Source organism: Mobula hypostoma, chromosome 10 (assembly GCF_963921235.1).
Source record: "Mobula hypostoma chromosome 10, sMobHyp1.1, whole genome shotgun sequence".
Lineage (NCBI taxonomy): Eukaryota > Metazoa > Chordata > Chondrichthyes > Myliobatiformes > Myliobatidae > Mobula > Mobula hypostoma.
In genome coordinates this window covers 97,035,674-97,063,544 of record NC_086106.1, presented here as the reverse complement: position 1 = coordinate 97,063,544, position 27,871 = coordinate 97,035,674, and positions in this window count along the sequence as shown.

The following is a 27,871-nucleotide window of genomic DNA, read 5'->3' as shown; positions in this document are numbered from 1 at the left end:
GGAGGGACGAAGGATGATGGGCTGATTGAGCCAGGTAGAGGAAGGAGAAGAGTGAAGTTAGGAGACAGAGGCAAACGGATATTAGTTGGATGGATGGAGATGGGTTGAGAGAGGGGAGGGTGAGACTATATGAGAATTGTTGTTTTATTTGGAGGGGTATTTAAGTCCTTGGAAGCTAGTGAGGGCAGTGAACATTCAAGGGATCAGAATCAAGTTTATTGTCACTGACACTGTATGTTGTGAAATATGTTTTGTGGCAGTAGTACAGTGCAATATATGAAAAAAATTACTAAAAGTTAAAAAAGAAATATAAAAAATAAATAAGTAGTGCAAAAAGAGAACAAAAAAGAGCATAAAAAGAGAGCAAACTGTGAGGTATAAAGGTATAAAGCGAATCATAAAGGAAAGTGATGAAATGCTTTGAGAGGTTGGTCACGACTAGACTGAACTCCTGCCTCAGCAAGGACCTGCACCCATTGCAATTTACGTATCGCCACAATAGGTCAACGGCAGACGCAATCTCAATGGCTCTCCACACGGCTTTAGATCACCTGAACAACACAAGCACCTACGCCAGGATGCTGTTCATTGACTATAGCTCAGCATTTAATAATATCACCATCTCCTACCTACCTAGCTCCAAGAACAGTAATGGTGTATGCTACATATGACAGTTCAATCCAGCCGAAACAGATATTGACCCTCAGCCCATCATTCTATCCCTCAGATCCTCACCCCAGTTGTCTGGTATCTTGAGAAACAGATTCGGCAAGCCCTAAGCACTAGCCTGCTCCAGCAGTGACACCTGACAACCGCATGTACGTGCTGGCAGCCATGCGCTTTGAAGCACTCCAGAGGGTATACCTCTCACCCTTCTGTGGCCATCCAGGCACACGATGGATCACTGACTTTCTGCAACACTAGTTCTGGTGGCCCACCATAATTATTAGTAAAATATCATTTACTGCTAAATCATCTCCACTACTCTGCTATTGGGACAAGACTTCTCTGCATTTCCAGACAGAATGAGATTCATTTTCTTGGGGCATTCACTATACCTGCAAAGAAGTACAATAGAACCAATGAAAAATTGGACACAGAAAAAGATGGAGAAGCAACTAATGTGCAAAAGACTACAAACTGTGAAAATACAAATAATAAATATTGAGAACATAAGTTGTAGAGTGAATGATAGTGAGTCTATAGGCTGTGGAATCAGTTCAGCGTTGGTTTGAGTGAAGTTATCCATTCCAGTTCAGGAGCCTGAGGGGTAAAAACAGTTCCTGAACCTGGTGTTGAGTGATCTAAGGCTCCCGTACCTCCTTCCTGATGGCCTTCCTAATTGACCGGTTGTTTATTTCTAAAGCAATACATTAACGTATTTTCTGTACATTTAAATTTTAACTTTTTTTTCCACATATGGCTTATTTTTATAGAGTTCTCATCACTAATACAATATATATTTCCTAGGAGTAGATAGAATTTGTTGCAAATAACAAAAAGCACAGGCAGAAGTGTTATGCACAACCATCATGACCTTTACCGAAAGTAAGGTTTCCTTCTAAATGTTATTCCTTGTTTAATAGTTTTATCTCTTCCCTGACATAGTATCTGAATGGCATTTTCTCTTAGCAATGGCAGGGCTGAAGGAATATGCCTCAGGCCTTTCAGTTAATGTTCATTTACCTTAATAATAACTTGGGGCAATTCGATCTCTTCATTTCATTATTAATACCTTCATATGGAAGTATAGCTATGCTGAGAAAGTCTGCATGAGAAGAGCAAGTCAAAACTTTGTCTCTTAACTTTCCATTAAAAGCCCATTGCTGTTTTTATATGCTGTGCCACAGAATCCTTCCAAGTGAAAGCTCTAGTTACATATTGCAAACAAGAAGAATTCTGCAGATGCTGGAATTCAAGCAACACACATCAAAGTTGTTGGTGAACGCAGCAGGCCAGGCAGCAACTCTAGGAAGAGGTACAGTCGACGTTTCAAGCTGAGACCCTTCGTCAGGCCTAACTGAAGGAAGAGTTAGTAAGAGATTTTTGAAAGTGGGAGGGGGAGAGGGAGATCCAAAATGATAGGAGAAGACAGGAGGGGGAGGGATGGAGCCAAGAGCTGGACAGGTGATTGGCAAAAGGGATACGAGAGGATCATGGGACAGGAGGCACAGGGAGAAGGAAAAGGTGAGGGGGGGGGGAATCCAGAGGATGGGCAAGGGGTATAGTCAGAGGGACAGAGGGAGAAAAAGGAGAGTGAGAGAAAGAATGTGTGTATAAAAATAAATAACGGATGGGGTACGAGGAGGAGGTGGGGCATTAGCGGAAGTTAGAGAAGTCAATGTTCATGCCATCAGGTTGGAGGCTACCCAGACAGAATATAAGGTGTTGTTCCTCCAACCTGAGTGTGGCTTCATCTTTACAGTAGAAGAGGCCGTGGATAGACATGTCAGAATGGGAATGGGATGTGGAATTCAAATGTGTGACCACTGGGAGATCCTGCTTTCTCTGGCGGACACAGCGTAGGTGTTCAGCAAAACGGTCTCCCAGTCTGCGTCGGGTCTTGCCAATATATAGAAGGCCACATCGGGAGCACCGGACGCAGTATATCACCCCAGCCGACTCACAGGTGAAGTGTCGCCTCACCTGGAAGGACTGTCTGGGGTCATGAATGGTGGTGAGGGAGGAAGTGTAAGGGCATGTGTAGCACTTGTTCCGCTTACAAGGATAAATGCCGGGAGGGAGATCAGTGGGGAGGGTTGGGGGGGGGGACGAATGGACAAGGGAGTCGCGTAGGGAGTGATCCCTGCGGAAGGCAGGGGGGAGGGGAGGGAAAGATGTGCCTAGTTGTGGGATCCCGTTGGAGGTGACAGAAGTTACGGAGAATAATATGTTGGACCTGGAGGCTGGTGGGGTGGTAGGTGAAGACCGGGAAACCCTCTTCTTAGTGAGAGGATGGAGTGAGAGCAGATGTACGTGAAATGGGGGAGATGCGCTTGAGAGCAGAGTTGATGGCGGAGGAAGGGAAGCCCCTTTCTTTAAAAAAGGAAGACATCTCTCTAGTCCTGGAATGAAAAGCCTCATCCTGAGAGCAGATGCGGCGGAGACGGAGGAATTGTGAGAAGGGGATGGCATTTTTGCAAGAGACAGGGTGAGAAGAGGAGTAGTCCAGATAGCTGTGAGAGTAAAATATTGCAATTGATTTACTTTCCCTCTGGTTATTTCTTCATTTTCTTCTTAAGGGTTTATTTCTTGCTGAATGTGTTGACTGACTGCTGCCCAATTTAGTCATTAACTATGTGAAGCCATGGATAGTGAGACTGTCAGTCTATACCTCAGTATGGGAACTTAGTTCAAATCTGTCTCGTAATATCTGTATGTGTGCACCAGTTAGTAACAGAAAGCAATGAGGGAATGTGCCCATGTCATCACCTCAGTGTTTATAACTGGGCCAGCACTCAGTCAACACTCACTCACGCTGAGCTACTTGAGTCCAATGTCAGTGGGTATCTGGCGTCCACAGAATGGGAGCACAGAGCGAGTCAACTCCTTGGCAAGAAAAGTGAAAATGGGAATAGTTGCCTGTAAACAAAAGGACAGCACATGGTAACAGTACGTTCCAGCTCAATTAACCTCTACCGTTGAATCTTACTTCATATCAGTTCTGAGTTACAGAAGGTCTCAATAGACTTTGATCCAACGATGTTCACCGTGGGTGGCCTTTAATTCGTTCAAATAAACAGAGATCAAGGGCAGGGAAACAAAACATTCAGGCGGTGTTTTTTTGTGGAACTGTGGCTTTGAAATATCCAATCTGTCACTCAGTCCTTTAGAACTCATGAAGCATGCTATTGCATTTAAGTACTGATGTCTTTATGTGTAGCGTAGTTTATTAACAGGAGCCAGTTACAGCAAGCTGATGATGTTAAATGCTTTGTATGCTAGTGGTAGAGCATGGTCAAAATGTAGTTCAAAGGGGAAAAGCTTGCTCTATGTTGACAATATCATGTTATGCCTTCAGTGGGACATAATACAGATGGTGACCCCTTGTTTGATACTGCCTCAAATACTAGCTTTCAGAATCTACAGCACTGGGTCTTGGAAACTATGAGGTGAACAGTTTGCTTTTTTTAAATTGGCAACTGTTGCAAATGGTTTCCCGTCCATTAATTTGGAGTGCACTACTGATGCCCTTGCAGTTAGATTTAGTTGCAGATATCTTCCCCAACCCCATTTTGTCCATCGTGTATGTTATTTATATTTATGTCAGCTTCCAGCTGATGGTTCACAGTCATAGAGCATAGAGCATAAAAGCAGGCCCGACAGCCCAATTGTCCGTGCCGATGATGTTGCCTGCAGTTGGGCCCATAAACGTTTTCAATCCACGTATCTGTCCAAATATCTTCAAAATAATGTAAACATATCTCCAGTAAGTACTTCAAAGTAAATTTTATTATCAAAGTACATATACGTCACCATATACAACCCTGAGATTCATTTTCTTGTGGACATACCCAATAAATCTATAGAATAATAACCCTAACAGAATCAATGAAAGACTGCCCAACTAGGACGCTCAACCAGAGTGCAGAAGACAGCAAGCTGTGTAAGTCAAAAAGAAGAAATGCTAATAATAAATAAAGAAACAATAAATATTGAGAACATGAGATGAAGAGTCCTTGAAAGTGAGTTCACTGGTTGTAGGAACATTTCAATGTGGGGCAAGTGAAGTTGAGTGACGTCACCCCCTTTGGTTCAAGATCCTGATGGGTGCGAGGTTGTAACTGTTCCTGAAGCAGGAGGTGTGAATCCTGAGGCTTCTACACTTTCTTTCTGATGGCAGCAGCATGAAGAGAGCATGTTCAGTGTGGTGGGAGTCCCTGATGATGGATACTTATTTTCTGTGACAATGTTTCACGTAGGTGCACTCATTGGCTGGGAGGGCTTTACCCGGGATGGACTGGGTTGGTTCTATTACTTTTTGTAGGATTTCCCATTCAAGGGCATTGGTGTTTCAATGCTAGGCTGCGATGCAACCAGTCGATATACTCTCCACTACACGTCTATGGAAGCTTGCCAAAGTTTTAGATGTCATGCTGAGTCTCCGCAAAGTCCTGAGGAAGTAGAGGCACTGCTGTGCTTTCTTTGCAATTGTACTTATGTGCTGGGTCCAGGACAGATCCTCAGAGATGATAATAAAGAGGAAGTTGATGTATTTATTGAATACTTCATACAAATGGCAATTACTTGCATTTATGTAATTCCTTTATAAGAAGATTGTGCCAAAAGTATTTCACAGAAGCATTATTAACCAAAATAGATGCTAAGCTAAAAAAGAGATTGGGGGTGAAAGGTTACGTGGATAGACTAAAGTGCAGATCTGAACAAATAATTGAATCAGTATGATCATTTTAAATAGTGAACCAGACACGAGACCAAATTGTCTACTCCTGCTTCTAATTCCTGTGTTCATAATAATTAGGGGTAAATATTTATCCTCAGTGGAAATTCATGAGCATTTGACTTGAGAAATAGAAGAAACAAGGCAAAATATGCAAAAAATTGACTGAGGGTCACCATCAGTGGCACAACAGTCCAACAATAAAATTCAAATCATCGATAAGCTGTGGTCCCTTGTATAGGCAGACCCATTGATGTGATGTAAAGACAGTGGAATCCAGCTAATTTGGTTATAAGTTGATTGGTGCAACCACTTACTTGGGACAACTCTTAAAGAACAAAAACTAATTGAGAAAATATCTAGGATTCCTTTAAATTATTTGGGGCACTATGGTGTTTAATTAGGACAGGAGACTGTTGGCAAGGAATTTCTAATTAGCATCAATCACATTCATTTGTGTGGCTGTTAGACATAATTAGGGCAGTTTTCAAATAGCACCAGTTGCGTTTGTTTGAGTTCAAATTGCAGTGTTTTTTGTCACTGATAGTTGGTGAGAAGTACGCAATAAGACAATTCAGAACTGTTCTGCTTACCACGGTTCAAGCATCCAGGTTTCGAGATGCCTGAAACAGCCAGGCGTGAAAGTGAAATGATTTCACAACTTCAAGAAGTTAGGAATTATGAAGAATTAAGGTATCAACAATCAACTTGAATGTTACAAAAATAAAGACTTTGAGGATGTAATCATTGAAAGCAATGTATAAAGGCAGTCCATTATCTTCACCAACTGTTTGCGCTGATTTGGTTTATTTGGTGGTGGTGGTCCATTGTATCCGATAATGACAGGAAAACCTGTGCGGGAGAGTTTTTAAAGTGGAAAAGACGTTGACTGGAGCAGTTCCACTCTCTCGACCTTGGAAGTCTGGGTCCAGTGGTATGAGTAGTCATCACAACTGGGGTCTTCCTTGGTAGCAGTGCATGACCATAACGTCTTCTATGCCTCGCCATACCATTCTCTCTCAGTGGAGCACTGCAGAACTGCATTCCTAGCTGTTGGATCTCTTTGTAGATTTTATCTGCCGAGTCTGCTAGAGCTGACTTCACTTAGAATCAATCAAAAGAACATGCCAGCGTACACTGGATGCATTCCTCTGTCGCTAACTATTAGGATCAATAAAACAAAGTTGTATAGTACTGTAAAGGTATTGGAAGTGTTCTAATTTATTCTGTACTTCATTTAAATATATACATTGTTACTCAGTTAAACAGAAGTTTGTCTATTTTTATACCTTTTTAACTATTTCCACAAAGCTTTGCTAATTGGGGTAGCCACTTAATTGGGCTAAAATGTACTGGACCCGATGTGTCCCCATTAACTCGCTACATTCCTCCTTAGAACACCTGGAGAATAAAGATGCATACGTAAGGCTCCTTTTCATTGACTACAGCTCTGCCTTTAATACCATCATTCCAAACAAACTGATTCCTAAGCTCTGGAACCTGGGCCTTAGCACCCAGATCTGCAGCTGGATCTTCAACTTCCTCACAGACAGGACCCAGGCTGTAAAAATAGGGGACAAGCTCTCTTCTACAATCACTCTGAGCACCGGTGCCCCACAAGGCTGTGTACTCAGCCCCCTGCTGTACTGACTTTACACCCATGATTGTGTAGCCAAGTTTCCATCAAACTCAATATATAAGTTTGCTGATGTCACAACAATTGTAGGCCGTATCTCGGGTAATGATGAGTTTGAGTACAGAGAGGAAATTAAGAACCTGGTGGCATAGTGCGAAGACAATAACCTATCCCTCAACGTCAGCAAGATGAAGAATTGGTTGTTGACTTCAGAAGGAGTAGTGGACTGCACGACCCAATTTACATCGGTGGTGGGCAAGTGGAACAGGTCAAAAGCTTTAAGTTCCTTGGGGTCAATATCACAGATGACCTGACTTGGTCCAACCAAGCAGAGTTCACTGCCAAGAAGGCCCACCAGCACCTTTACTTCCTGAGAAAACTAAAGAAATTTGGCTTGTCCCCTTAAACCCTCACTAATTTTTATAGATGCACCATAGAAAGCATTCTTCTGGGGTGCATCACAACCTGGTATGGAAGTTGTCCTGTCCAAGACCGTTAGAAGCTGCAGAAGATCGTGAACACGGCACAGCACGTCACACAAACCAATCTTCCGTCCATGGACTCACTTTACACCACACGCTGTCGGAACAGTGCTGCCAGGATAATCAAGGACACGACCCACACAGCCAACACACTTTTCGTCCCTCTTCCCTCCGGGAGAAGGCTCAGGAGCTTGAAGACTTGTACGGCCAGATTTGGGAACAGCTTCTTTCCAACTGTGATAAGACTGCTGAATGGATCCTGACCCGGTTCTGGGCCGTACCCTCCAAATATCCGGACCTGCCTCTCGGTTTTTTTGCACTACCTTACTTCGCATTTTTCTATTTTCTATTTATGATTTATAATTTAAATTTTTAGTATTTACTAATTTTTTACTATTTTTAATATTTTTAATATTTAACATTTGTAATCCAGGGAGTGGGAAGCGCAGAATCAAATATCGCTGTGATGATTGTATGTTCTAGTACCAATTGTTTGGCGACAATAAAGTATAAATAATAAAGTATTTTGCTTGGAGATGCATCATACAGCAAATTGCAACACAGCAGAATGTTTAAAATTATTTCATAATTGGAATTGGTAAGTCTTTTCAAAGATAAAGCGGCATTTAAAATTTTAAAGTGGCCCAGAAAATTGACATTGAACATGCTTGTTGGATGTTGATTGCTATGGTTGCACATTTGATTTTGGAAGAGGTACAGAGAAAATTGTAGTTAACGGTAGATATAGGCAAGGGTTTAAAATGATGTCCAAGGTCATTGCCAATTGAGTTAATACTGCTCTGAGGTTAATGATTCATTCAGATCAGACCTGCACCATATTAGTTAGGACACACTCTAGCAGCTGTTGGCCTAGTCAGTGATATGTTGTACACTTATACAGGATAAGTTTTGGCCACTTGCCTTTTCATTTTGGAACAATGGAAGGCCTTTGACACATGCATGATGGAGAAAGAATCAACATTCACTGGCCATGACTGTTCTACACAGACATCAATTATATGGTTCAAAGTAATGAGTGGGAAGGCCACCCTGCTTCCTCCGTTTTGTTTGTGTACTCATTCAAATCTCTGAGTCCACTAGCTAAAAATAAAACAGATGATGATCCTGAGCAGTGAAAATATTCAGGTTAATTCCTCTTTGTATGCTTGTCAAAAGGGACGGTAATCTTAAATCTTAAATCTTAACTCGGATTCTCTCTCCACAGAAGCTGTCTGTCCTGCGGAGAATTCTCAGCATTTCTTTTTTTTATTCCAAGACCTTTCTTGGCTGGCGGTATTCCTATTTAGGACTACTGCAGCTGAAATCTACAGCCATGGGTCCTTCGGTAAGCAGAATTGTTACTACTTCTTATTGTAAATTATAGTTTTTATTATGCATTGCAATGTACTGCTGCAAAACAACAAATATCCCAATATATGCCAGTGATATTAAACCTGATTCTGATTCTGAGATTCTGTGGTTTTGAAGAACCCTCCCTGCCAGACCCATCTTGTATATTCAGAGGCACAGCACCGCCAAACCTCACGAAAGTTGCTGTGAGCACAAGGCTTTAGCCCATGTCTTTCTGGAATGTGTGTTTGCCAAGAAAGCTTGGAAAAAAGAATGCAGAGGCTTATCTTGTGCGGCTGCTTAAACTAGTTTCGAGAGCAGGACTCTCTGCTCCAGGGGCTGTTCCTAAAAGATAAACACTGGATGATTAGCAACTTGGTGAAAGGTGCCTTCTGGTGAGCCCTGAACCTGCTGGTCTTCTGGTGCAAGGAGCTGTCCATGATAGCGTGTTTAGAATTGCCACATGCCATGGTCCAGATACGATGAGGAGGGCACTGAATCTTGGTGCAGCCATTGTGATGTTCCAAGGGGAAAGACAGTTTAAGACTCAATCTAATGGGCTGGAATTTGTGTAAAAAGCCCAGAAATTGTTTGCTCAGTGAAGGAAAATTAATGTCTTGTTTTGCATTGAAGCTGGAAATATGTGAATACCTTGTGTAGAGTATATGTGAAATTTTTATGAAGGAAGTCATATTTGAATAAACATTCTAGTACACCCTGCTGGACAGTACATCAGGAGAGTGGACTCTCGGGACCAAAAAAATCATATCACGGATCTACTCATTCTGCATTTATCTCAGTCTCTAAGACAGATCAAACCTTCTTGTTATGATATGTCAACCGCATTGAACTTCATCCCAATGAAAATAAAATTGAATTCAAAAAATGACTGTAGGCTGTAGATGCAAAATAATCAGATTTTCAAATCCCTAAACTAAATTACTTTTGGAATTTCAAATCTGTGGCTATAAATCATCAAATCATTAATATGGTTTGTTTCATTGCATCTTCTAATTTTGTGTTATACCAGAATAATAACTGATTACAAATAAGAATTTGACCTTCCATTTATGTCCACAAGAAAATATGAAATTAATTTGATCACTCATAAGAGTGGAGTGGTATCATATTGGTGCCTATTTAGTATGAAACATAACTTAGTTGCTCACTGCAAAGTTTGTGAAAATGCCGCAAGAGTTGAAGCTAGAAAAAAATTCTTAGATCTTTGAATATATTTTTCCTACTTCAGAGAGCTAGATTTTCTAAAATAAAAAAGGTTCTGGAGCTGTTGCCTTTGGTTGAGGATGAAAATTTCAAATTGAATCTGAGTTATTAGATATATAATTAATAAAGTAATTTATAGGAATAAAATTGGTTTAGGCTTGACCGATCTACAGGATTCATATTAGAATCTCTGACCGGGAGCTTCGAATCACCTTTCACTTTAAATCTCCGTTCTATTTCCACTCTGTCTTTAAACTCCTTCATTGATCCAATGTTGCCCAACATAAGCCTGAGCAACAGTAATATGTCTTCTGTCAACGCAAAGTATGACTTTAACAATTTCAGGTAACCACCAATTCTCTTTGTTCTCTTCACAGACATGGCTAAGGATTTTTATTTCAACACATTTCTTTTTATATATCTATCTCTTCTGACTCTACTATGCCATTTCTTACAGTAATAGTTACCTTGTCAACTTTGGTCTGCACCTTGACCTTGTCACACACATTCCCTCTGTTCCATCTCTGCAAGTTAAATCAAGCTTGTTCTCTCACTTTTCCAGTTCTGATGAATCTGGAAACACCGACTCTGTTTTTCAATCCATAGATGCCATTTGACCTCCTGAGTGCCTCCAGCATTTGCTCCTTTATCTTGGCTAGTTCTGGATGGATCAGCATTAAAAAGTCACTTTTCCCTGTTCTCCCAAATCAGACCAAAAAGAGACTGCACGAAGGATGATGTATTGCGGTGTTACGTTGTCCCATTGCTTCTCATTCACACAGCAAATAAACCAGTTGTGCAGTTTACTCACAGCAAAGACCCAGGTTTCACACATTGCCTTATGTCTTGCTCTCAGTCACAATGCTGTTGCAGAAGCAGCTTTCAGCTGTGTAGGAAATGCTGGTCCTATCTTGCCCCCTTTCCTGCAGCCTTCTCTCCTCTTTCTCAGCTCAGTCTCTCTCTCTCTCTGTCACAAGTCCCATTCTGTTCAGCTTCTTGCAGCCCAGCCTCATCCCATATTGAACCACTTCAACAGCTGGTTTACCTTTTAAACAAAACTAGGGCAAAGAACTCTCCTGGCCTCTTAGATCTGCGCTAGGAGACACTGTGCTTGAAAGATTCAAATTCCATCGCAGACAGATGACCTGTTCCATGGGTTTCACATTTCACACACCTACTCAGATTTGGGTAGGGTGATCACTTTTAGAAAATGATAATGTTGGAGTCAAGGTACTTACAAATACTTCTCTGCACAATGTAGCCAATTTTATGGGAGTGCTCTGCTTTGGGCCATCCACGTGACAGTTTTATGGCAAGGGAGATCCTGTTCATATGTAGATCTTGCTACTTTATCCTCTGACTGTTAGTTCCAGTACATAGGCTCCCAGATAACAAATGACCTGGTTGTTAGAAATCTGACATTACACAAATACTCCCACAAATTTTTAAAGTATTTTCAAAGCTAGTAGCAGTAGTATTATTACTATTATTTTTACTACTAGTACTACTCCTACTACTACTAATAATAATAGTACCCACAACTGGTAAAGTACTGAAAGTGATAATATTCATAATTATAGGAATAATAAATGTAATTGTCTTCAACTGTACCTTTTAAGGCATTCAATTTCCTTAAAAATCCTGGAAAAGTACCTGAATTTTTCACAGAAGGTAAAACATATCCTTTACCTGAAGGGGAATCACAAATTTCCCTTTAAAATATCATCCTATTACTTATTTACAAACTATATATACTGTAAAGTTGTAACATCGTGTATCTCTCAACTAATCACTACTCACTTAGATATCCACAATATACTTACAGAGGAGCAGAAAGGATGCTGTAAGAGTATGAAAGGATGTAAAGAATAACTGATAATAGACTCTGTAATTCTAAATCAAGCCCAGCAGAAAAGCAGAAATCTTTCATATTGCTAATCAAAATAAACCAGGGGAACTCTCTAAATCCACTGTTGTTCTGTTTAGCTTTAAACCTGCACTCTAATTTACTGAACAGATTGAAAATCCCCCGGCTGCCGTGTTCTGTGTCTGTGAGCCTCGCAGCCATTTGCCCTGCTAATATGATGAATGGAGGCCGAGGCTTGGGCCTACCTCCGGCTGCTCTAGGGATTCAGATCCAAGGACTCAATTTGGTTCGGAAAGCTGTTGCTCACTTCTATTGTTTGCATGATTGTGACTTCTTTTCTCTTTCTCTGCGCATTAGGTGTGGATCTTTATTTTTGTCATTCAGTTCTTTTGAGTTTCTTGCTTTGTGGCTGCCTGAAAGCAGACAAATCTCAAGGTTGAATAACTTATACATTCTTTGATATTAGATTAGATCCAACTTTATTGTCATTGTGCTGAGTACAGATACAAAGTCAATGAAATGCAGTTAGCATCTAACCAGAAATGCAAAGAATAGTCTTATTTACAAAATAACTGCGAATAAAAATTAAGTGCTACAGAACTGTACTTTGAGTCGTTGAATCTTGAGATAGGATATCAAATCAGAAACAACCAAATTAATTATACATTGACACACCTTCTATACACGGACAAATTATTTGCTCCTTCATAGTAAAGCTAAAGCAATTAATTCAAATAGTAGAACTATTATCAAAAGGTATGAACATGAACTTTGGACTAGATAAGTGCAGAACATTAAGCCTGAAAAAAGATTCAACAGAGCTCACAGAACATAAGACAGAGCAGCAGGATACAATCCAACTGGTGGATGAATATGAAACATATTCCATACTGGAGTATCAATAAGCAAAGAAAATAGATCATAGAACATAGAACATAGAACTTAGAACATAGAATAGTACAGCACAGTACAGCCCTTTCGGCCTACAATGTTGTACCGACCCTCAAACCCTGCCTCCCATATAACCCCCACCATAAATTCCTCCATATACCTGTCTAGAGGTCTCTTAAACTTCACTAGTGTATCTGCCTCCACCACTGACTCAGGCAGTGCATTCCACGCACCAACCACTCTTTGAGTAAAAAACCTTCTTCTAATATCCCCCTTGAACTTCCCACCCCTTACCTTAAAGCCATGTCCTCTTGTATTGAGCAGTGGTGCCCTGGGGAAGAGGCGCTGGCTATCCACTCTATCTATTCCTCTTATTATCTTGTACACCTCTATCATATCTCCTCTCATCCTCCTTCTCTCCAAAGAGTAAAGCCCTAGCTCCCTTAACCTCTGATCATAATGCATACTCTCTAAACCAGGCAGCATCCTGGTAAATCTCCTCTGTACCCTTTCCAATGCTTCCACATCCTTCTTATAGTGAGGTGACCAGAACTGGACACAGTACTCCAAGTGTGGCCTAACCAGAGTTTTATAGAGCTGCATCATTACATCGCGACTCTTAAACTCTATCCCTTGACTTATAAAAGCTAACACCCCATAAGCTTTCTTAACTACCCTATCTACCTGTGAGGCAACTTTCAGGGATCTGTGGGCATGTACCCCCAGATCCCTCTGCTCCTCCACAGTACCAATTATCCTGCCATTTACTTTGTACTCTGCCTTGGAGTTTGTCCCTCCAAAGTGTACCACCTCATACTTCTCCGGGTTGAACTCCATCTGCAACTTCTCAGCCTATAGTGCGATAAAGGGAAAACTTGCGACAGAATTTACATCAAGGCTTAAGAAAATCTCCCAAACAGAGCTCAATCATAGAAATCTAGCAAAGGCAATAAACAATTTCGCTATACCCATAATAACGTATTTTTGGCATAATATCTTGAACCAAAACTGATCTATAAAACTTACAAAGAAAAATAAGAACTGAAGTGACAAATTTTAGAACATTTTGAAAAGTTGGAGATCTCTACTCAGAAACAGAGGGGTTCCTTGTTGCAATACAGTACCAGGTGATTAACATATAAAGTTACCAAAATACATAATAAAAGACCAACAAATTCAAGATAATAAATGCAAAAAATGCCGAAAGAAACCTGAACCAATCCAACACAATCCAGGATCCTCCAGCTGTTTAACTCAATCTGATTACAGTACTTACACAGACACAACCAAATGGCAAACATCATTCACCAAAATTTTGCTTTAAAATACAGACTCATAAAAGATACCATACCTCACTGTAAATACAACCTTTATCCAGCTTTAGCGTCTAAGTTCTACAAGTTATATTATGATTGATCCATTATTACAGATAGGACAATCCATAATAACGCTCCGATTAGAATATTACAGGATAAATAAGCAAGAACAACTTACTTAACAGATATAGCCATTCCAAATGCACAGAACATTCAGAAATCAATATGTGAAAAACACCAGAAATACGCTGAGTTAATAGAGTACACTGAAAGACTATGGAACGTGAACAGGGTGTACATTGCTCCAATAGTGTTACCTACAACTGGTATCATCCCAAAGGCACTACACAATAGCATTAAACAATTAAGCCTACACAGTAATATGTGTATAAATCTCCAGAAAATCACAATAATGGACACCACTAGGATAGCCCAGTAGTTACTAGCAATTGAGAAATGAGTTTTACCTGCTTGAGTTGATAAAAGATAAAAACACGATAATAATAATGAATCCCCGCGGTTTCCTTGGCTGCATAAGTCTAGGGAATACCCACTCCGGTCCCACCAAACCAGTGAGATTGAGATGGCTCTCCCACCACAACACTGACTGGCAACTCCTGCGATGCAGCTGGTGCCAAACTGTATCGGTCTCTGCCGTTCCTTTGAATCATTCAGCTGTGTGGAGAGGGGGAGCCTGCAACATGGGCAACAGCTTGCTCTCCATATCGTACTGCCCAGGCTTGCGTATTGGCTTGTGTATCATGTAGACAGTCGCAACACAACATCCATGATCAACCCTGACCAATGAAGGGCCTGATAGGCAAATGCATGATAGAAAAATGGAGGGCTATGTAGGAGGGAAGGGTTAGAATGATGTTAGCGTAGGTTAAAATGCCGGCACAACATTATGGGCTGAAGTGCTGTAATGTTCTGTGTTCATTGTTATATTTGCCTGTGAGTAGCCATGCCTCATTACTGACAGGGTGGGAATGAGCGTGGGCAAGTTTCTGATGCTGGTGTTGAGCAATCAGGCTCCTGTAGGTCAGGAAACAGGAAAGGTTCTGCTAGTTGCTCCGGATTCTACCAATATTACTTGCAGTAATTGTCTGGCCTTGACCTGCAGTCACTCACTCAGAAAGGGAAGAAATTTTGGGTGCGGGCTGGCCTCCAATACTTCCTTTACTCTCCTGTATGATACCATGGGAACGCCATTTCTTCCTCCTCTAAAGCACAATTGACCAGGATGTAAAATAATATGATACTTGGCCTTACTAATTCTTCCACAGATGCAGCATCAGTGGGATGTAGGAAGTTATCATTTTTTTAAGTTGAGACTTTCATTCCTGATGCATGGTCTAAACCTGAAACATTGACAAACTCTTCCTTCCCACAATGGGCTAGTTCCTCTTGAACATTGCTGACATGCTTCCATAGATGCTCAGTGGAGAGTATAGTGACTGGCTGCATCACGGCTTGATTATGAAAATGCCAATGCCATTGAATTGAAAAGCCTAAAAAAAGTAATGACTATAGCCCTGTCCAGCACAGGCAAAGCCCTCCCCATCATCGAGCCCATCAACAAGATGCACTGTCACAGGAGAGAAACATCCATCATCAAGGACCCCCACCATCCAAGCAATGCTCTCTTCACACTGCTGCCATCAGGAACAAAGTACAGGAGCCTCCAGTCCCACCGCAGCAGGTTCAGGAACAGTAATTTCCCCTTGACCATCAGGTTATTGAGCCAAATGCGATGAAATCTGCAGATGCTGGAAATTCAAGCAACACACACACACAAAAATGCTGGTGAACGCAGCAGGCCAGGCAGCATCTATAGGAAGAGGTACAGTCAATGTTTCGGGCCAAGACCCTTCGTCAGGACTAACTGAAAGAAGAGATAGTAAGAGATTTGAAAGTGGGAGGGGGAGGGGGAGATCCAAAATGATAGGAGAAGACAGGAGGGGGAGGGATGGAGCTAAGAGCTGGACAGTTGATTGGCAAAAGGCTGGAGAAGGGAGAGGATCATGGGACGGAAGGCCTAGGGAGAAAGAAAGGGTGGGGGGGGGGAAAGCCCAGAGGATGGGCAAGGAGTTATAATGAGAGAGACAGAGGGAGAAAAAAGAGAGAGAGAAAAAAAAATAATAACGGATGGGGTACGAAGGGGAGGTGGGGCATTAACGGAAGTTAGAGAAGTCAATGTTCATGCCATTAGGTTGGATGGAGGCTATGCAGATGGAATATAAGGTGTTGTTCCTCCAACCTGAGTGTGGCTTCATCTTGACAGTAGAGGAGGCCATTGATAGACATATCAGAATGGGAATTCAATGTGGAATTAAAATGTTATTGAACCAGAGGGGATAACTTACTCAGCTTCTCTCACAGTAACACTGACTTGATTCCACAACCTATGGACTCACTTTCAAGAACTCGACAAGTCTTGATATTTATTGCTTATTTATTTATTATTATTATTTAGTTTTTTTCTCTCTTTTTGTATGTGCACAATTTGTTGTCCTTTGTACATTGGCTGTTTGTCTGTCATTGCTGTGCATGGTTTTTTCATTGATTCTATTGTTTCTTTATATTTACAGTGAACACCCACAGTGGATTTCAGGGTAGTATATGGTGACACACACAATATGTGCTTTGATAATAAATTTACTTTGGACTGCAGAATCCTGTCGGGTCACATAATTGGGAGAAATGTACATAATTCACAACCTCCGACATTGAGCTGGGGTTTCGCTTTAAGTTGCACCAGCAACTTTGAGGTGTGTTGCTTGAATTTCCAGCATCTGCAGAATTCCTTGTGTTTTGGCTTTAAGAGGCTGGTTTGACGTGATGATGTGGTTACATAAGGATCTTTAGCACACTTTTGTGTGTAGGTTTTGGAGTTCAATAAAATATGTCACGGGCTTCCTTAAACATAAAACGTCTCACTTTGTTTTATTTGCAAAAACCTACACCAGCATCTGCAGTCTCTTGTGTCTCCTAACTGTTCAAGAAACCTGAACAAAAATCAATTACTTACATACAGCAAATATTTATAAAACAAAATAAATTTATCTGGCACCGGGTGTAGTTTTTTGTACTGTTATGGGAAGTTATTTTGTATCTGTTGTTAAAGCAAGAATAGTCTCCTAAAAGGCTACTTACAACTTGAAACATGTTTGCCATCTGTTGGTCACCAGACAAACTGCAGAAACTGCGCAAAGAAGAGACCTTCAGCCAGCATTGGCAATAAATATGTTTAGGGTTGCCAATGATAACGGTTTTCGACTACCAGATCATCAAATCAACAATTGTCAGCTTTCCTAGTTTGCAGGGGTCACACTCTTTCCATATTTGACCGATACAGAACTGAGGCAAAACAGAGATAAGGTCACGGAACACATGAAGGAGTTGCTTGGTCTCTTGACGCAAATTAGGACGGATAAATCCCAAGGCCTGACAAGGTGTTTCCTTGGACCTTGTGGAAGGCTAATGCAGAAATTGCAAGGGTGCTAGCAGAGATATTTACCACTTGTGAGGTGCCAGAGGATTGGAGGATGACTAACATTCTGTTATTTAAGAAAGGCTCTGAGAATAAGCCAGGAACTTATAGGCCAGTGAGCTTGACATCAGTAATGGACAGCTACTGAAGTTAACTTATTATATGTTATTAGGATCAAATATATGAATAACTGAATAGACAGGGATTGATTAGAGATAGACAATATGGATTGTGCATGGTAGATCATGTCTGACCAGGCAACGCACACAAAATGCTGGAGGAACTCAGCAAGCCAGGCAGCATCTATGGAAAAGAGTAACCAGTCGATATTCCACCCTGAGATCCTTCATCAGGACCATGTTTGTGTCTAACCAGTCTTACAGACTTTCTTAAGGAGGTTTCCAGGAACGTTGGTGATGAAAAGGCAGTGGATGTTGACTACATAGACTTTAGCAAGACCTTCGACAAGGTTCCTCATGAGATGTTGGTCAAGAAAGTTCAGTTGCTTGGCATTCAGAATGAGATGGTAAATTGGATTCAACCTTAGCTCAGTGGGAGAAGCCAGAGAATTGTTGTAGGTGGTTGCCTCTCAGACTGGAGGCCTGTGACAGGTGGAGTGACTCTCAGTGCTGGGCCTGTTTTCTGCGGAACACCACTGTTACTGGAAATGACATTAAACAATCTCGAATCTTGAAACTTGTATTTTGTTGTTTGTCATCTACATCAATGATCTGGATCATACTCACATTGGCTCAGCAAATTTGCAGATGACACCAAGATTGGAGGTATAGTGGACATCAAGGAAGGTTATCAGAGCTTGATGCAGGATCTGGATCAGATGGAAAAATGGTATATCAAGTTTAATGCAGAGTAAGTGTGAAGTGCTTCACTTTGGGAGGATAAACCATGGTAGGACTTACAAAGTGAATATTAGGGCACCAAGGAGTGCTGCAGAACTGAGGGATGTGGGAAAACAGATCTGTAATTCCTTGAAAGTGGCATCATGGGTAAAGGTTGTAAAGAGAGCTTTTGACATATTGGTCTTCATAAATCAAAGTACTGAGTACAGGAGATGGGACGATATTTTTAAGTTGTATAAGACATTGGTGAAGCCCAATTTGGAGTATTGTGTGCAGTTCTGGTCACTTACCTACAAGAAAGATATCAATAGGTATGAAAGAGTGCAGAGAAAGGTTGCAAAGATGTTGCCAGGACTTGAGGACCTGAGATATAGGGAAAGTTTGAATAGGTTAGGACCTTATTCCTTTGAACGTAGAAGATTAAGGACAGGTTTGATAGAGATATACAAAATTATGAGGATATAGATAGGGCAAAAGCAAGCAGGCTTTTTCCACATGTTTGGAGAGACTAGAACTGGAAATCATAGTTAAAGATGAATGGTGAAAGGTTTAAGAGGAACATGAGAGGGAACTTACACTATCAGATGGTGGTGAGAGTATGAAAAAGCTGTCAGCAGAAGTGGTGGATGTGTGGCTACTACACTTAAACGAAGTTTTGATAAATACATGAATGGGAGGAGTATGGAGGGCTATGTGCAAGTGCAGGTCGAAGTGACTAGACGGAATAATAGTTTGCCATGGACTTGATGGGCTGAAGGGCCTGTTTCTGTGCAGTAGGGCTCTGCGACTCTATGGCACTGTTGCAATTTTCACACACTGGCTTTGTTTCCTGTTGGTGCTTAAGAATTTGATAATACTTCCCCCAGATTCCCAATATGCCTCAGGCTTATTGATATGTGATCTTCTTTACTGGGAAAACACTCTGGACATCAGTACAAATATAAGATTAACTATTTCTCAAAATCTGCAAATTATTCCCAATGTCTGAATCAAGAATGATACCGATACTATGTTTTTCATAATCTTTGATTCTTTTAGCATACAGAAAAACTGAACTTATTAAATGCTCAATTACTGAACTTAGAAATGGGTGATCCTTTTATCATGGAGTCATGCAGTTGCACAGCATGGTGTAACACAAAGGGTTTGAGGTCCAGCTCAATAAGGCAAAATTACGTAAGCATTCAAATACTTATCCAGATGTGCATGGACCCCTTTCACCTCAACACACCCCTTGCTTTGCCTGATAGTTTGCATCCAACCCAACTGTGAGGCCCCAGTAGACACCCTCCTGAGGCCCCATTTGTTCTACCTTTAAACCCAATGATACAAAATTCTGCAGTAAGTGGACCAATTATCCCTTGCCACCACACTTCATCAGTTCTCCCCCTGTGTTCATGAGACTTCCATGTTCTTGCAGTCACCATTGAAGCTTCTGCAGCTAGTTCAAAGTTCAAAATAAATTTATTATCAAAGTATATATATGTCACCAAATACAACCCTGAGATTCATAAGAGTTGCTGGTGAACGCAGCAGGCCAGGCAGCATCTATTGGAGGAGGTACAGTCGACGTTTCGGGCCGAGACCCTTCGTCCTGACTGTCGAAAAGTCGACTGTACCTCTTCCTAGAGATGCTGCCTGGCCTGCTGCGTTCACCAGCAACTTTTATGTGTGTTGCTTGAAATTCCAGCATCTGCAGAATTCCTTGTGACAACCCTGAGATTCATTTTTTTGTGGGTATACACAGTAAGTCCAAGAAACACAATAGAATCAGCGAAAGTCTGCACCCAACAGGATGGACAAACAGGATGCAAAAGACAACAAACTGTGCATATAAAAAAGAGAAAAAGTAAATAAGCAATAAATATCAAGATCATGAGTTGAAGAGTCCTTTAGAGTGAGTCGATAGGTTGTGGGAACAGCTCAGTGATAGGGCATGTGATATTGAGTGAAGTGTTTCCCTCTGGTTCAAAAGCTTGATGGTTGAGGAGTAATAACTGTTCCTGAACTTGAAGGTGTGGATCCTGAAGCTCCTGTACCTTCTTCCTCTTGGCAAGAGTGAGAAGAGAGTATGATAGGGCACAACCTGTATGGATGTTCCACCATATTACAAACAAATCACAATCAAGATCAGAGTCAGATTTAATATCCCTGGTACGTTTGTTCTTTTGTAGCAGCGGTACATTTCAATACATAATAGTAAAAAAATCAATTAATTACAATAACAAGTACATACAAGTACATCTTTAAAGAAAGGGGCTTCCCTTCCTCCACCAACAACTCTGCTCTCAAATGCATCTCCCCCATTTCACGCACATCTGCTCTCACTCCATCCTTCCACCACCCCACTAGGAATAGGGTTCCCCTGGTCCTCACCTACCACCCCACTAGCCTCCGGGTCCAACATATTATTCTCCGTAACTTCCGCCACTTCCAACGGGATCCCACCACTAAGCACATCTTTCCCTCCCCACCATCTCTCTGCTTTCCGCAAGGATCGCTCCCTACACGACTCCCTTGTCCATTCGTTCCCCCCCCCCATCCCTCCCCACTGATCTCCCTCCTGGCACTTATCCGTGTAAGCGGAACAAGTGCTACACATGCCCTTACACTTCCTCCCTTACCACCATTCAGGGCCGTAGACAGTCCTTCCAGGTGAGGCGACACTTCACCTGTGAGTCGGCTGGGGTGATATACTGCGTCCGGTGCTCCTGATGTGGCCTTCTATATATTGGCGAGACCCGACACAGACTGGGGGATCATTTTGCTGACCACCTACGCTCTGTCCACCGGAGAACGCAGGATCTCCCAGTGGCCACACATTTTAATTCCACATCCCATTCCCATTCTGACATGTCTATCCACGGCCTCCTCTACTGTAAAGATGAAGCCACACTCAGGTTGGAGGAACAACACCTTATATTCCATCTGGGTTGTTGTTGTTGTTGTTGTTGTTGTTCGTCCTTCGTAGTCGAAGATGACCATGGCTTCAAAGTCAAATGGGAGATTGGTGGCTGTGGGTCCGGAGGTGACTGATGAGGCCAATCCGGGCCCTGAAGGCTCGCCCACATGTGGGACACAAGTGGGTGGGTGCTGTCGTGGCAGTGGATGCTGCTCGGGCCTTGCGCACAGCACACTTTCGTTGCGCCTCGATGATGCGCCTGACTTCAGCTGCACGGGCTCCTGTGGTGATCTTGCTGCGCCAAGCTGGACGGTCGAGGGCAAGCATCTCCCACGTGTTCATGTCGACACCCAGGCCTTTGAGGGACGCTTTGAGGCAGTCTTTGTAACGTTTCTTCTGCCCCCCGACTGAGCGCTTGCCCTGACACAGTTCGCCGTACAGCAGCTGCTTAGGCAATCGGCTGTCTGGCATTCTGACCACATGTCCAGCCCACCTGGCTTGGGCTTTCAGCAGGAGAGTGTAGACGCTGCAGAGCCCAGCTCGTTCCAGGATTTCCGTGTTGGGGAATTTGTCCTGCTACCTGATGTGGAGGAGTCTGCGGAGACAGCTCAGGTGAAAGTGGTTGAGCTGTTTGGCGTGTCTGCTGTAGACAGTCCAGATCTCGCTGGCGTAAAGGAGGGTGGTAAGGACCACTGCACAGTAGACCTTCAGCTTGGTGGTAAGGCTGAGTCCTCAGCCCATCTGGGTAGCCTCCAATCTGATGGCATGAACATTGACATCTCTAACTTCCGCTAATGTCCCACCTCCCCCTTGTACCCTATCCGTTATTTATATACACATATTCTTTCTCTCAGTCTCCTTTTTCTCCCTCTGTCCCTCTCACTATACCCCTTGCCCATCCTCTGGGTTTTTCCCCCCTCCTCCTTTTCCTTCTCCCTGTGCCTCCTGTCCCATGATCCTCTCATATCCCCTTTGCCAATCACCTGTCCAGCTCTTGGCTCCATCCCTCCCCATCCTGTCTTCTCCTATCATTTTGGATCTCCCCCTCCCCCTCCCCCTCCCACTTTTAAATCTCTTACTAGCTCTTTCTTCAGTTAGTCCTGACAAAGGGTCTTGGCCTGAAACGTCGGCTGTACCTCTTCCTAGAGATGCTGCCTGGCCTGCTGCGTTCACCAGCAACTTTGATGTGTGTTGCTTGAATTTCCAGCATCTGCAGAATTCCTCGTGTTTACATACTTTGGATTCCTTTTAATTGGGTCATTGCTTAATTGGGGCAGCTACTTATTGTTCTCAATTAAGAACAAAAACTAATTGAGAAAATACCCGAGATTCCCTTCGTTTATTTGCAGCACTATGCCGCTTAATTGGGGCAGGAGTCTGTTGCAAACAGTTTCTAACTAGCGGCAGTCATGTGTACTTGTGTGGCTGTTAGACACTACACAGTGCTTAGAGCAAACAGTTTTAAAATAGCATCAGTTGCATATGGTTGTGTTATGTTATCTATTTAGGCCAGTGCATGCCAATTCAAAAAGCAGTGATTTTTGATAATTTTGTTGTTTATTTTGACTTTAAAAAATTTCTGACTGTTGCCAAGATGCCGCGGAAGGATTTGACACTAGCTGAAAAAAATTACCCTACTGGACTAAATTAAAACTTAACTGCCTAACACAACACATTGAAGTGCCAAGATCTACAATACATCAGCATGATAAACTGCAAGAAGAATGGGACAACAGGGAAGATTCCAAAAATGAAAGCGGGAAGGTAAGGGTCCGGATGTTGAAGAGGCCCTCGGTCAATGGTTTTCCATTGTAACCGGATGAGGTGTGTGTGTTAATGGACCAATGTTTAAAAAAAAATCAATCCAGAGGATGTAGCTAAGAAGCTGGGTCACAAAGGTTTTAAAGTAACAGATGCTTGATGGAGATGTTGGCATCAAATTAAATTCAAGAAAGCACACAGTGAGAAAGATAGTGCTGATGCTGTAAGTGCAGAAGCACGGAAGTCTCCAAAACTCCCTAACTCGCTTCAAAGTTTTGTGCATGCAGATAATATCTACAAAGCGGAAGAAACAGGTTTTTTTAAAAATCCTGCTATGCTGAACTGATCCCTTGGCTACAAACACGCAACACTCTCAGGTTCAAAGAAAGCAATGGCTCGATTATCTGCACTTGGTGTCTGCACTGATTTTGTTTATTTACAATTAATCAAAAAGCATGGCAACATGCACCAGATGAATTTTAGGAATTAATACACAATTTAATAGTACTGTAGTCATATTGCCATCAGGTAGAAGGTACAAGACCCTCAGGACTCGCACCGCCACGTTCAAGAACAGTTGTTACTCTGCAGCAATTGGACTCCTGAACAAAAGGGGTTAACTACACTCACTTGCCCATCCAGTGGGATGTTCCCACAACCAATGATCCTACCTTAAGGACTCTTTATCTTGTTATCTCGTGTTCTTGTTATTTATTGTTTTATTTATATTTGTATTTGCACAGTTTGTTGTCTTTTGCACTCTGGTTGATCTTTCATTGATCCTGTTATAGTTACTATTCTGTAGATTTGCTGAGCCTGCCCACAGAAAATGAATCTCAGGGTTGTATATAATGAAATGTATTTTGATAATAGATTTTACTTTGAGTTTGTGTTCTATTTTTTTCTGTACATAATTTAAATATATAATTTGTTACTCAGTTAAATGGTAATTTGTCTTTTTTATATCCTTTAAATTAATTTCTTGAAATTTTGGCTAATTGGGACGGCTGCTTAACTGAGCTAAAATGTATTGGTCCTGATATCTCCCAATTAACCAGAATCTATTGTGCATAAAAAAATAAATTAAGAAAGCAGTGCAAAAAGAGAGCAAAAAAATATTGAGGTAGTGTTCATGAGTTCATTGTCCATTCAAAAATCTGATGGTGGAGGGGAAGAAGCTGTTCCTGAAATGCTGAGTGTGTCTTCAAGCTTCCGTACCTTCTCCCTGATGATGGATGCCCTTAATGATGGGCTGCACCTTTTTGAGACATCAGCTTTTGAAGGCATCCTCCATCTGGCGAGGCTAGTGCCCATGATTTTGCTGGCTGAGTTTACGACTTTCTGCTGCTTTTCCAATCTTGAGCAGTGACCTTCCATACCAGTCGGTGATACAACCAGTTAGAATGCTCTCTACGCTACATCTGTAGAGACTTGCCAGAGTCTTTGGTGACATACCAAGTCTCCTCAAACTCCTAATGAAATATAGCCGCTGTCTTGCGTTCTTCATAATTGTATTAATATGTTGGGCCCAGGACAGATCTTCAGAGATGTTGACATCCAGGAATTTAGAACTGCTCATCCTTTCCACTGCTGATCCCTCATGAGGACTGGTGTGGGATCCCTTGACGTTCCCTTCCTGAAGTCCACAATCAGTTCCTTGGTCTTACTGACATTGAGTGCGAGCTTGTTGTTGCGACACCACTCAACTAGCTGATCTCTCTGAAATTCTACCATTTGAAATTCTGCCAATAATGGTTACATCATTGGCAAATTTATGGATAGCATTTGAGCTGTGCCTAGCCACGTAATTGTGGGTGTAGAGAGACTAGAATAAAACTACAAAGCATAAAAGCACAATGCCTATGGCAACACTCCAGGGCACTATAATAATAGTTATGGATCTGATCTCCTACCATGATGAATCGTATCTTATCTATCAACTGTTGGACATGGTCAGCCGAATTTGTTGTATTTTCTGATTCATCAGATATGTATGTACAACTTGTGGTACAGATGCCTCCTTTCTTTGCCAGGATATAATTCAATGTCATTCTGTTCCGAATGGTCATTATCCTTATGGCTACCATCTTGTCTGAAAGCCCCATCAGGGCCCATTTTGTTTGCTCAAAACCCAGCACAGCCTCATTGCCTAATGCCTCCATGGTTGAGGCCATCAGGATAACCTTCCTTGATAACTGGGCAGTACCATAAAAGCTATTATCTAGTACTGATCAGCCTCCCTGGTGCCGCTTTTCTGATATTTCGACTTGAGTCAGCTGATCAGCCAAATTATCAATATGATACGCACATGGCGCAACATTTCCCAGGTAGCAGCAGCTGGATCAGCCTGTGGGGAGGCTCGGGAGCCGTACACCCAGTACGTGCCATTCAAAGTGGAAAACAAACCTGTCTCAAAACAGTCTACTCCCACCATAGTAATGTTGCTCTGCTTTGTACCATTAAGGTGCATTGAGGTACACAGGCTATTCCCCATTGGAACCTGTCCATCATAATGGCAATGGAAATTATTGATAGATTGCAGTATTACGTTCAACGTTGGTACTTCAGTCTTACTTTGATTATATTACAAAGGGAGCTGGAAAAGGCATGTAATAAGGGTAATGACACATTTGTAATGGGGAATTTCTGTATGCAAAGGGATTGGGAAAATCAGGTTGGTGCCAGATTGCAAGAGTGGGCATTTGTTGAATGCTTATGAGATGGCTTTTTAGAGAATCTTGTGCTTGAGCCTACTCAGGGAAAGGCTATCTTAGATTGGGTGTTGTGTAATAACCCAGATCTTATTAGGGAGCTTAATGTAAAGGAAGCCTTAGGAGCCAGTGATCACAATATGATTGAATTCATACAGCAATTTGAGAGGGAGAAACATAACTCAGATGTATCAGTATCACAATGGAATAAAGGGAATTACAGAGGCATGAGAGAGGAGCTTGTCCAGGTGGATTGAAGGAGAATATTGGCGGGAATGATTGCAGAACAGAGATGGCTGAAGTTTCTGGGAATAGTTCACAAGGTGCAAGATTGATATGTCCCACAGAAGAAGACAACTAGCAGAGGTAGGTAATTGTGGCTGACAAGGGAAGTTAATGACTGCATAAAAGCCAAGGGAAGGGCATATAAGGTAGCAAAAATGAGTGGGAGGTTGGATGATTGGAAAGCTTTTAAAATCCAACAAAAGGCAACTAAAAAGTGAGAAGAAGGGAAAAGATAAAATATGAGGGCAAAGTAGCCAATAATATAAAGCAGGATGCTAGAAGATTTTTCAGCTATATAAAGAGTAAAAGTGAGGTGGGAATTGATATTGGACCACTGGAAAATGATGCTGGGGGACAAAGAAATGGCAGATGAATTTAATAAGTGCTTTGCATCAGTCTTCACTGTGGAAAACAGCAGCAGTGTGCCAGAGGAGTGTCAGGGAGCAGGAGTGAGCGCTGTTGCTATTACAAAGGAAAAAGTGTTTGGCAAGCTCAAAGGACATAAGCTGGATAAGTCACCTGGACCAGATGGACTGTGTTCCAGAATCCTGAGCGAGGATGCTGAAGAGATAACAGATGCATTGGTCATAATCTTTCAAGAATCACTTGATTCTGGCATGGTCCCAAAGGAATGGAAGATTGCAACTGTCTTTCCACCCTTTAAGAAGGGTGGAAGCAAAAGAAAGGAAATTATAGGCCAGTTAGCCTAACCTCAGTGGTTGGGAAAGTGTTGGAGTCTATTATTAAGGATGAGGTTCTGGGGTACTTGGAGCCTAATGATGAAATAAGTCAAAGTCAGCATGGTTTCTGTAAGGAGAAATATTGCCTGACAAATCTGTTAGAGTTGTTTGAGGAAGTAACCAACAGGGTGGATAAAGGAGGGGCAGAAAATGTCATTTACTTGGATTTTCAGAAGGCATTTGATAAAGTGCCATACATGAGGCTGCTCAACAAGATAAAATCCTATGGCATTACAGGAAAGATATTGTCATGTTTATCAGAATGGATGGCAGGCAGGAGGTAGTGAGTGGGAATAAAGAGGGCCTTCTCTGGCTGGCTGCGAGAGACTAGTGGCGTCCCTTAAGGTCAATATTGGGACCTCTGCTTTTCACTTTGTTTGTCAATGATTCAGATAATGAAATTGATGGCTTTGTGGCAAAGTTTGCAGATGATACGAAGATAGGTGGAGGGGTAGGTAGTGCTGAGGAAGCGATGTGATTGCAGCAGGACTGGGACAAATTGGAAGAATGAGCAAAAAAGTGAGAGATGGAATACAGTGTTGGGAAATGTATGATAATGCATTTAGCCAAAGGAACAATAGCACGGACTATCATCTAAATGGGGAGCAGGTTCAAACATCAGAGGTGCAGAGGGACTTAAGAGTCCTCATGCAAGATTCCCAGAAGGTTAGTTTACAGGTTCAGTCTGTGGTAAAGAAAGGAAATGAAATGTTGGCATTTATTTCAAGGGGAAGATGGTTGTGGTGGTTGGAGGTCAATCATCTCATTCTCAGGATGTCACTCAGGAGTTCCTCAGGGAAGTGTCCTAGGACCAAACATCTTCAGCTGCTTCATCAATGGCCTTCCTTCCACCATAAGGTCAAAAGAGGGGATGCTCACAGATGACTGCACAACGTTCTGCACCATCCATGACTCCTCATAGTGAAGCAGTTCATACCCAAATGCAGCAGGA